Source organism: Prionailurus viverrinus, chromosome D2 (genome assembly GCF_022837055.1).
Source record: "Prionailurus viverrinus isolate Anna chromosome D2, UM_Priviv_1.0, whole genome shotgun sequence".
Taxonomy (NCBI): domain Eukaryota; kingdom Metazoa; phylum Chordata; class Mammalia; order Carnivora; family Felidae; genus Prionailurus; species Prionailurus viverrinus.
In genome coordinates this window covers 50,177,276-50,188,926 of record NC_062571.1, presented here as the reverse complement: position 1 = coordinate 50,188,926, position 11,651 = coordinate 50,177,276, and the positions used below count along the sequence as shown (strand labels likewise).

The 11,651-nt window shown below is 47.4% G+C and overlaps 1 pseudogene; it reads right to left on the bottom strand.

The window, feature by feature from the left end:
* Positions 1-914: 914 nt before the first annotated feature.
* LOC125148306 (transmembrane protein 258-like) lies at positions 915-11,295 on the bottom strand (annotated as a pseudogene).
* Positions 11,296-11,651: the final 356 nt, after the last annotated feature.

The following is an 11,651-nucleotide window of genomic DNA, read 5'->3' as shown; positions in this document are numbered from 1 at the left end:
CAGAAAGGCAAAGGTTCAAAGAGTTTTAATGTATAAACTGTTGTTTCCTGCTTCCTATTGAGTTGCTGATGGGTCTTTCCAGAAGTTGTTGGAATAAACAATAAAGTTGTTTATGAGTGTCTCCTAGGGGAGTGAGGTTGTGCTGATGAAGGCAGCCCAATAGTGATGTCCCATTAGTGTAGACACTGAACTGTGGATGCAGCACCCCTGGATGGTCCATCGTCCCTGGGGCCATCCCTGCATATTTCCATGTGGTTTGAGTGTCATCTGAGGGTGGTCCTTTCGGCATCTATATGGTTTTAAATGAAAACAGGATCAGCATTACTGATTTTTCCTTCAACCTCAACTTCCAACATAGCTGAGCACAGCACTGTTACTGATCCTTCTTTATTTAAAATGATATTTTGTTGGGATGCCTAGGTGGCTCGGTTGGTTCAGCATCCAACTCTTGGTTTCAGCTCAGGTCATGATCTTGCAATTTCGTGGGTTCAAGCCCCGCATCGGGCTCTGCGCTTGGCAGCATGGAGCCTGCTTGGGACTCTCTCTCTCTCTCTCTCTCTCTCTCTCTCTCTCTCCCCTTCCACCACTTGCACTATCTCTGTCTCTCTCAAAAAATAGGGGCGCCTGGGTGGCGCAGTCGGTTAAGCGTCCGACTTCAGCCAGGTCATGATCTCACGGTCCGTGAGTTCGAGCCCCGCGTCAGGCTCTGGGCTGATGGCTCAGAGCCTGGAGCCTGTTTCCGATTCTGTGTCTCCCTCTCTCTCTGCCCCTCCCCCGTTCATGCTCTGTCTCTCTCTGTCCCAAAAATAAATAAACGTTGAAAAAAAAAAATTTTTTTTAATAATAATAAATAAATAAACTTTGAAAAATTTTAATGATATTTTGTTTATCGTGGACTTTTGGCATTCGTTTTGATTTTTAAAAAAGATTATATTAAAATATGATCTTGAGTACAGGGTGGTTTTTTTTTCCTCAGTTTCATATCTGCCTTCATTGTGAGCTGCAAGTGGAACACTTCCAGCAATAGTAAAAAAAAAAATAATTCACAAAAGCAGGGATTTGGGGAAGCCACCTGGTTGTAACCCTTTATATGTAGATGCCAACCCAGAATAGCCGGAAGAAGGCTCCAAAGTCCATGAAAAGCAAGGCCACCAAGGAGGTGAGGAGCTTTTATAGATATCCCGAGTGTACTTGGTGGAGGTAATTTCATAAATGAAGAACCAGGTGGTGAAGAACATGCTATGGCCAACAACACCACAGTCAGATGGGAGAAGACAGCCAGGTTCACGGGACTGGTGTATCTGCTCATGACCTCAAGCTCCATTTTGCCAGGCACAAGGTAATCCACTGCTCTGCCACTGGAATAACACATTGGCCTGATTACAGGGTTTTTGACATTCCCTGAAATATGCCCAGGCTGAGTGCCATACCTGCTTCACCCTACTCCCAGCCCTTCTTCACAAACCTCTTAGTCAAGGAGGTCTATTGCTTCAGTGGCTTGATCTAACTCACCTGTTAGTCCAAAGCACATGGGATCGTTCATTTTTCTGGGTCTCCTGTAAAGCATGAAGTGAAGAAACATAAGGAAAGAAGAAAGCAATCTAGAATTCCCCTTGAGTAGTTAGGGTTTCTGTTTGTAAGTCAAGGCCCAGTTTTTTCCTACTCGAATTAAGTTACCTAAATTCTTTTTCCCTAGAAGATAAATTGATGGCCCAGAATGGACACTGGACAATGTCAGGGGCAATCCCTTAAATAAAGCAATGAGTTTCCATCCAGTTTGTGTGTAGGAACAGGTAGGCTTTTGTGTCACAAATCCAATTACCAATCATTGAGAACCACTCAGTGGTCTATTTTTCACCAAAATACCCCTATGAGATAACCAAATAGCACTGTAACATTTTGAAACCATTTGTCAAGAAAAATTAGGTGTCAGCCAAGAATTTTTGTAACATACAGATCATTAGGTAGATCCAGAGCAAAGAAAAATGTCTTCTAGGACTCGTGAAAGTGAGACAGCCTCCAAATAGGCACCACCTGCTCCCTGGCCCTCTGCTGTCAAGGTCCCAGCTCAGAAAAGGCCACGTACAAAGATTTTAGCCCCCACCAAAGTCCCCAGTATTGGTAAGGTACATGATAGGAAGTTTCTGATTTTGAATGCCTGGCCTGTTGCTGTGTCTAAAAAGTCACCCTAATAGTAAAGTCCAGTTGCCAAGGAAACAAGCTGACTCAGTATAAGAGATTGAAACAAAGGAAAACTGGGTGAGTCCCAAAGTAAAATGTGCACAAGCCTAACAGGAAACATGGTTATATGCCTTAGCCACTTCATGGGCAAATTACCCAGGGGTCAGCCTCAGGTCACTCTGTTTGGGACTATCCTAGGCTCAAAGTAAAAAGACTTGGACCCTCGCTGGGAACCCCTCACCCATAGCGTGTACTTTATGGACTCTTGAAGCTTGATGACCCTTAAGGGGGTCATTAAGTCATTTTTGTAGGACCCCGAATGGCACTCAGGAGTCCACAGGGTCCTGAACTGCCTCCCACACTCCCATTCAGCCCAGACCACAGGGTTGCCTACAAGTTCCTTCCTTGTCCATTTGGCATCTGGAAACAGGAATGAAAAAGGATCCAGAGAGAGTCAATCTTGGACTTTTCAGAGATGGATGGATCTCCTTAGATAAATGGTTCATAACTTTTCATGGGTCCTAGACCCTTTGAGAACTGAACTAATGCTGTTGGTCGTTTCCTCAGAAATTACACATTGTCATCTACATACAATTCTGAATACATCAGCTCCATACACAATATTGAATGTAACGTCAGGCACCCTTGGGCTTCATGGACCTCAAATTAAGACTGTTTCTCTAGGTAGACCTGCTTCTGAAGACTGTTAGGGACCTCTGAGATCCCAACAGAGGCAGAGCATAAGGAGGGGGCTGCCAGCATTCTCCTGGCTTCCGGACTCAGACACAGCAGACATCGGCCTGGAAGCTTGTGAGAAGAGGTTAGTTTTTCAGTTACCCAGGGAGATGCTGGCCAAGTCATCCACTGGAGATATAGTCAAGAGCTTGCAGAAGGAATTAATTCACTTCCAGAGTCAGCCAGATAGCCCAGGTCCCAGGCAACAAAAACAACTGTTTACCCAGTGGGTCTTCTGGGGAGTTGATCTCAGAAATTCTGAGCCTGCCCTTTTAGACAGCAGCCAAACTGAATGCCAGGCAACTTTGTGGTCAGTTGGGGTTAGACCAATGGTGCACAGGGCAGGCTCGTTCTGAGGCACGGATGTCCCTACCATTGTGTCAACACAAGAGTCAAAAATCAGCCTTAGCCGGGGCCTCCAAAGGGCATCTTGACAACATGAAAGCACGCTTTCATGAGGTAGAAGAGGGACTGGGAAAGGGGCAGGTGGCTCTGAGCTCAGCGAGTCAGGGGGTGGCCTCTAGATGTAATGTATGGGTTTCTCTTGCAGCCCCTCTGGCCCTGAGGCCACTCTCCCCACCTCCTTGCCCTTAAGTCAGGTGCTCTGAAAAGAACACACAGAAAGCAGAGAGAGCCTAAGAAAACTGGGGAGAGAATTCCTGGGAACAATAAGAACCTGCACATTTCTGGGTGCCTCAGCATCTGGGGCGGGGTGACAGCACAGTGTACCCCTCTTGAGGGGCAAATGGAGATGATAAACCCCATCACCCATGGATCAGCCCCTAAGCTGACAACCCCCTCCATGATCAAACATTTGGCCTCACTTCACATGCCACCTATTCTGCTCTAGTGGAGAAGTCACTCTGCTGGGGTCCCCTTGCCCATTGCTTGAGGCGACAGGAGAGTGAGACTGAGGTAAGTGCACCAAGGGCAAGTACAGGCGGCAGGAGTCCTGGGAGCCGGAAGACAGGACCTCTCAGTCACAAGCTAGTTGTGGGATCTTGAGCAAGCGACCCGGTGTCTCAGGGCTTTCTTTCACTTCAAAAACTGTAAGCTCTGACAGAGGTAAAGCACTAAGTGCTCAGAACCCACCCAAGCACCATGAGCTCTCCTGTGCTGGCTCTCCTGACACCGTCCTCGCTGTGGAGGAGGGGGCATGATAACTTCAGTGACCCTTGGGGACACTGCTTCCCACACAGCACAGTCCTGAGGGCCAAATGGGATGACGAGTGACAACCTTGCTTTTGTCAAGGGTCCAGCAGGAACATGGTCATGAACTCTGGGGATTCTTCACATCCCAGTTCCTTCCGACAAGATGAACGGTGCCCATCCCGCAAGGCACAGCAGACTCTCTGTGGGAGCTTCTTTTAAATGACATAAAACAAAAGCATTCTTTTTACTAATCTTAATTTTGAAAATTTTCTTTCACATGAAGCCGCAGATACACAAGTAGGAAGGACCTTAAACATATCTTTGGCACAGATTCATAAAACATTCGCTTCGCAAAAAATTCTAGAAACTGGAAGGGAAAAAAAGCATTCTTGAAAAGAATTACATTTGTACTAAAGTTCTCAATCCCTAAGTGAAATGGAGGTCAGAGGGAGGCCCCTCTTCCAGCCCAAATTCCACTCCGGGGAAAAAGAGAGGAAGCATTGCCTTGAGACCCCCGCCCTCAGGTCTCCCTAGAAATGATTTTACACTGCTTGTCTTTGAAACACTTGTTTCAAAATTTGTGCTTGCTATGAATACTTTCTTGGTGTTGTCACTTCTGTCCTGTCCTTGGCCAGAGTTTGCCCTGTAGCCACTGGCAGGGGTGAGGAGGTCAGGGGCTCTCTGGTACTAAAGAAAAGCTCTGCTGCATTCCAGATGGTTCCACAGTTTTGTCATTTTTCCTCCAGTCCTTGACTCCTTGTAAGTTTTTACTTGCTCAGATGGTTTTTGCTTGTTGCTTGGTATTTCTGCACTTTTTCATGCCTTTCATTTCTCTCATCCTTTCTGCATATCTAAGGCCATCACCGCAGCTCACTCTAGCCCTATGGGCCTCTGCAGGCTGGTGTACCCCTCTGGAGCACCAGCAAGTGTGGCCTTGCACCTTCTGCACCCAGATTAACTGCTTTGAGGCCTCTTGGGGGATTCCCTAGGCGAGGCAGAGTCCCATTCTCGGGCACATTTAGAAGCTAGAGAACCAGTTTGAACATTGCTGATAGGTTGTGAAGGACTTTCCTAATTCCAGAAGGTGGGTCAAAAGAGCCCTCTTGACTCAGATGTGATTTTTCTGGAAAGATTTTATGAATATATCTTCTGAGAGCTGAATTTTAGATTCCAGCCTCGTGGGGTTTTCAAAAGGTAATTCTGCTGCTTTAGCCTTCTATTCACAATCTGGCCATACTCTAGGCACTTGCTATATTTCTGTGCAGGTATTTTTAAACTTTGGCTCAGTTCATCGTTGATTCACTCAATGTCTCCAAGAATAAAGTGGTAATAAGCACTGCCTTCCAGAACACATCAAGAAATGGGCCCAGACCATGGATCCACAGGCAGCATAGACCTTAAATCGCCCAGTCCTTCTTAACAGATGTTATTTCATTAAAAGCCCTGACCTTGCCACACCTTGAAGTCTTGGGCCTCTTGTAGGCCAGAGTCAGAGGTGTTGAGTTCTTGGGGCCACATGGGCCTCCTAGCATATCCAGCCCTCTTCATGCACTTCCATTCCCAGACTTGCTTCTCTACTCTCTGGTCTTCTCTGATACACAGTGAACCTCCTCACTTCACTCACTCTGTCTTTCACTCTGAGGGTCCTCCGATGACCTCCTTTAGCTGGTGTCTATCCTGTGACGGGCTCCTGGTCTGATACTCATTCTGCCTCTCTCACACACTGAGCTAGAAATGGGGTGACCCCTCAATCCTGGACCTCCCCAACTCCTCACTGAGCCCCAGGAACCTGATGCCTCCCAGGGACCCAATGGTCTGGGAAGATTAGGGGAGAGAAGACCCCTAACAGGAGAACAGCTGCTCAGAAACACTGTGTGGGTGGAGACTGGCACACCTCCTGATCTTTCCCTAGTCCCACCCCAGTGAAGCTGCACCCAGAACACATGACTGGATGTTTCTGTGGCAATGCTATACAACCTAAACTGTTGTCTCTGCATCACTTCCAGGTCTCCACATCCCCATCTTTAATTCAGTGCTCAGATTTCCTGAGGCAATGAGCCAGAACACAAAGAAATGGCGGCTCAAATGGAGGGTCAGGGTCCTAGGGAAGGGATGGCCAGGGTACTTTTGACAGGAGAAAGAGGGCCTTGAGGTCAGGGCCTATGAACCTAGGGACCAATGCTGTACCACCTGGGTGATCAGGGATTTGGGGTTTAAAAAGCTTAGGTTAAGGAATAAGCGTAAAAGACCCATGAGAGGGAGCCTAGAGGTTCATGAGCCCCAGGAAGCAGAGATAAAGAACCAGCTAGTAAGGGAGTAATAGGGCAAGGGGACAGAACAGCTTGTCCTAATGAAGGCCTCCTCCATTGCAAAGCAGTCATATAATGAGCCTCCCGGCCACTGTAGACATGTGAATGTGAGCAGACTCCTTGGCATTCTTGCAAGGGAATCTGAGCCCTGGCTCAGATATTGGGTGGGAGTGAAGAAAGAGGCTCTTTGTAAGTGTTTCAAATCATAGTTACATATCACATAGTTTGAAGAACCAAATATCTCTCTAAGGCTGCATGACAGAAAACAGCGACTCCCCTTTCTCCTTCTCCCACTGCCTGCTCCCAGAGGAAATCATTCCCAAGTGGGCTTTTCCATCCCTGAGCTCTGCCAGGCCACGTTTCACTTCCTCTGAGGTCCTGCCACCTTCTCCTCGGCTCTTGTATCAAAACACGTGTCCCTTGTTTGCAGAGGTAACTCCTTTATCAGTTTGTGTCATGTGAGACAAGATGTTCGGTCAAACTTCCCAGGTGACTCATAGCAGGTTTTCTTACTCATCCATATGTGTTTCCTTTACTTCTCTTTCTGTGCGGTATCTTCAAAGTGACCCTTTGCTGCTTCTTTTTCCTTAACTCATCTTGAAGGTGAGTTTTTCCTGGACCATATCTGCATAAGACATTTATGTCAGGAAGACTCCAGCGTTGTGTCCTAGGCTTGCACAGATTTTGTTGTGATTCAAGTTTTTGTATGTAATCGTGTTTCTCACCTTAAAAGAAGTAGTGGGATATATTGCATATGAGAGGTTATAAAGGTAAGATATAAAGAGCACTAATAAAGGCCAGTATCTTCGTAAGTAAAGACTCAGCCTATGAAATAGAACACACCATTATCTCAGATGTCTTCTGCGTGCCATCTCAAGGGTGAAAAACACTGGCACCGGATGTGGACATAACCCCCTGACCCACTCTGAGGTCCACTTTTATCTTCCGTTTTAGTGATTTCCTTGATTTCCTTTGTAGTTTTACTACTTTTGTGTTGTATCCTGAAAGGGCTGGCCTCCTATGCCCTTGAACATTCTCTGTCTGTGGCCTTGTGCCCAGGTCTTCCTCTCAAGTACTTGGGATTCAGCCTCAGCCCAGAGGCCAATCTCTTCATACAAGCCTTTTCGATGTCAAAAAACCAAGACTCAGCGTGGTTTTACACCCAACACATTTTGGCGTTTCCCGGATAGCCACCAGCCCCAGAGGCTTGCCCCCTCACCTTACCGCCCTGACATGGCAATCATGTGCAAAAGAGACCCTAGAAATAATAGGTGTGGCACTACCCTTTACATTTAATTAGCTCCACATTTTTTATTAGTGCACCATTAAATGGTTGACCTGCTGACCTACTTACCTATCCCACAGGGTAGGAAAAGCTATAAAATCTAAAAATGAAGTTCAATGGTTCAGAGGTTAATTTTGTATAGGCAAATGTACAAAGCATTAATAAAATATTATATTAATAAAAACATTTTAGGGTCTGTACGCTTTACAGGGTGACTTGGAAAGCCGGGCTGTGTCCGTGAACTCATGCCCTCTGGAGACATGTGATATAGTTCTGTATCAAACCCCCCAAAAAGGTTACTTCTCTTCATTCTAATATTGCTGGTTACTGTTATAATTTAACCACTCAGTCTTGTCTTCAGCAGATGGTTTCTGCTTTTGTGCCATGCTTGCTGGAAGATCCATTACAAGTTAAAAACCAGAAATTGCATATCCAACAAAGGACTGTCTCAAAGCCAGGGTGGAAGGGATCGGTTGGATACTAAGCAAAGGATGCTACAAAAAGACTCATGGGTACAGGATTCTTAGCAACAGCTAACATTACCTGTAAGACTATCCCAGGGAACTGGGCAAGGAGTCCTAGGATTCTGAGTTTGAAGAGAAACAAGTAAGTCACCATGACTCTGGGGCTGGGGCACTGACCTGTTTCAAGAGTCCTCAGTGTATTGTTTCATTGTGCATTGGCATGGCATTGCCCTCAGTGTCCAGGGGGGGCAAAGTCCCACAACTTCAGTCAATGGGCCTTCATGCTGACTTACAACCTCCACGAATAGACAGTAGCAGGCCTGTGCCCTGGTGGAGAAGAAAACAGAGACTCGGTGATAGCCAGCCCAGCAGGCCTCCTGCCCGTCAGTCTCCAGCCCCCATGATGAGATGACACAACGAGGCTCATGTCTGGCGAGACATCTGTGGCTCATACTTCTCCAGGCTCATCGTCTGCTTCAGCCCTGCCCAAAAGGGGTCTTGGCATCAAGAAGAAATCTTATATTTTGAAGCAGTCCGTGATGTGGCCAGTCAGGACAATTTACCTACTCCCAGCCCTCAGCCTGATCCTTTTCCCAGAGCAAGGCAGTGAGACAGAGAAGGCATTTGAGAGCAAGGCTAAAAACCAGTTGGGATCAAAGTCACACTGGCTGAGCATATGGAACCTGAGTGACAACTCCTGAGTTCATGCCCCAGCTCTGCCACGGGAGCTGTGGCCGCTCTGCATTTCTGTTCTCCCTTTCTGTAGAATGATGATGAGAGCCTCACCATTTTGGCTTGTTACAAATCTTGAATGAATGAATGCGTTCAAAGAACTTAGAACAGCACAGCATCATGAGTGACCATGGTGTTATATCTCATTTTCACCTGGAGACCCGGAGGAAAATGGTTCCTTTGAGCTTTGATGGCCACTGATTCAGCCCCAGCCTGGATATCAGCTAACATCATGGGCAAGGGCTTCATCAAGGGCACTCATTGATGACATGGGAGCAGGTTTCTGAAGTCAGTACAGTATGTTCCTGTAGTTTCCCTAGAACAATGTTGTTCCCTCCCTCCTGCCAGAGCCCCTGTACCTGCCTGCGCCCCCTCCCTGCTGGAGAACCTGATATTTCTGTTTCCATTTTTGTCTCCACTTCTTCAGGGCAGAATTTCTGCTCCCCCAGGAGCAAGGTAGGTGAGAAAAAGGCTATGGCTGAGCTTCACTCCATGTTGCCAGACCTGAGCGACTTGCCTGACACACTGCCAAGCATTCCACGTAACAGATGCTTCTGTCAGAAATGCTGTCGTGTGTATCATTTGGAAGTTATAAAGCAACAACGTCTCCTGCTGAAGTTTACATTTCACCGACCTTTGAAGTAACGTTTTAGTGAATATCCTTGTCAATAATTATCTTGTGCATGTTCTTGTTTTATAGAATAAATTTTTATTTTTTAAGGTTTATTTTTGAGAGAGAGAGAGAGAGAGAGAGAGAGAGAGTGTGTGTGTGTGTGTGTGTGTGTGTGTGCAAGTGGGGGAGGGGCAGAGAGAGGGAGACAGAATCCAAGCAGGCTCTGCGATGTCAGCATAAACTATGCTTGAACCCACAAACTGTGAGGTCATGGCCTGAGCTGAAATCAGATGTTCAACTGACTGAGTCACCCAGGCACCCCACTTAGAATAAGTTTTTAGTAATAGAATTATTGAGTTCGTGTAAGAATTTTGACACATACAGCCAAATAAGACTTCCAAACAACTTGCGACCAATTTACACTCTTACCAGCAGTAAACTAGTATTCCTATTTCCTGAACCTTTGCCAAATGCATATTTCATAGCCTCTATCTCTCTATCTCTATGTATCACTGCCAGTTTCCTAGACAAAAAAAAAATTGTAAGTCTTTGTGAATTATAAAAGTTCCCGTGAAAGTTTATCAGTTGGCTATTGCCAGCATAGCAATAGCAATCCACAGAAACAACAGGGGATCCCTTCTTAGGCTCTTGGCAGTAGTTTAGAGGAGGAGGAGTGGAGCAGTGGGGAGCAATGGGATTTAGCCATGAACCAGATAGGAGATGGGGGAGAAAACAGGGTCAAAGCCGTCTCCTTCCCTGGAAATGGGGAATGCTGATGGATGATCAAGTTTTTTGAAGCATGATCATCAGTAATTTTATCTTGACCAGGCTCAATTTGAGATTGTTATTAGACACCCACGTGTGGATGTATATAAGGTAGATTGCCATTTGGGCCTTGTGTCCAGAAAAACGGACTGGAGACAGCAGTTTGGAGAGTCAGCCCACAGGATTGAACCGACAGCCTCAATAACTTCACTTAGTGGGGTGACGAGAAAAAGAGGAAAGGTCTAAGGCTAATCCTGCCACCATCTCAGGTGGAGAAGGCGAGGTTCAGGGGGACCCACTGAGAAAAGACCAAGGAACGTCCCCTCAAGCAAAGTGGGAAAAGGACTTCAAGGAAGAGGGAAGGTGAGGTAAAATGGAAAGCCTGGAGGTGTGGCGGGGAGCGAGAAATGGGTATCACCCCCGCAGGGGCAGTTAGTGCAACCTCTTAACCACTGTAATCAGGGCTCCAAATCCACCTCCCCAAAAGGCTCTTCCTTCCTCAGGGTCATGGATGGCCCAACAGCTCCATACGTCGTTTACCAGACGCAAAACTCCCAGACCACACACACCCAGTCCCAAGTCCTAGGTCCTAGGGGTCAGCAGTGGGCCAGACTGTCCCCTCTAACACTCCCCTCCAACCCAATGTCTGACAGTAGGAAAGGCGCACTTTGCTCAAGACGCCCAAGGAATGTTATTACCTTGAGGAAGAAAGGAATGATTATCGAGGAAGAAACAACTTTGGTGTCGGGGACACGGAGTCAAGGACCTGAGAGGCCAGGGTAAGTAGAAAGAATCTGCAAGGTGACTCGGATGAGAAGGGAGGAGGGGCCCAAATCTTCACTAACCAACAAGGGGGACGGTGGGGACTCCGAAAGACTTGTTTTCGCGCTGTCGCAGCCCGTCAGCCGCTCACCTGCTCCTTGGGTACCTGTGCCTGTCTCCCTAGGTGAGGCCACTTCCTCTGGGGAAAGTCCTCCTCTCCCCAACTGGCCCAGGCTGTTTGTGATCCCCTTGGCAACACGGGGCCCAGGGCGGGACCGCGAGGGGCGGGGCCGGGAGGGCGCTATTGTGATGCGTCTGGAGCGGAGCCACGGATTGGCCGGCAGGTGCGGCGTGGGGCGGGGCTAGCAGAGGGGCGGGCCGAGAGGCCACCAGGAGGCTCTTGAGGCAGCTGCAGCTAAGGGAGCCGGCAAACACTCAGGAAAATTCCCATTGCTGGGGCCTGGCAAAGCTAGAAGGAGGGAGGGGCGCCTGGCTGGCTCAGTCGGCAGCGGATCCGGCTCTTGATCTCCGGGTTGTGAGTTCGAGTCGCACGTTGGGTGTAGAGATTACTTAAAAATAAAAAGATATAAGTAGGCGTAAGCCCTTTGCCACTGGGAGTGAAGAGGCTACAAGGCTACGGAGACTTCAAACAC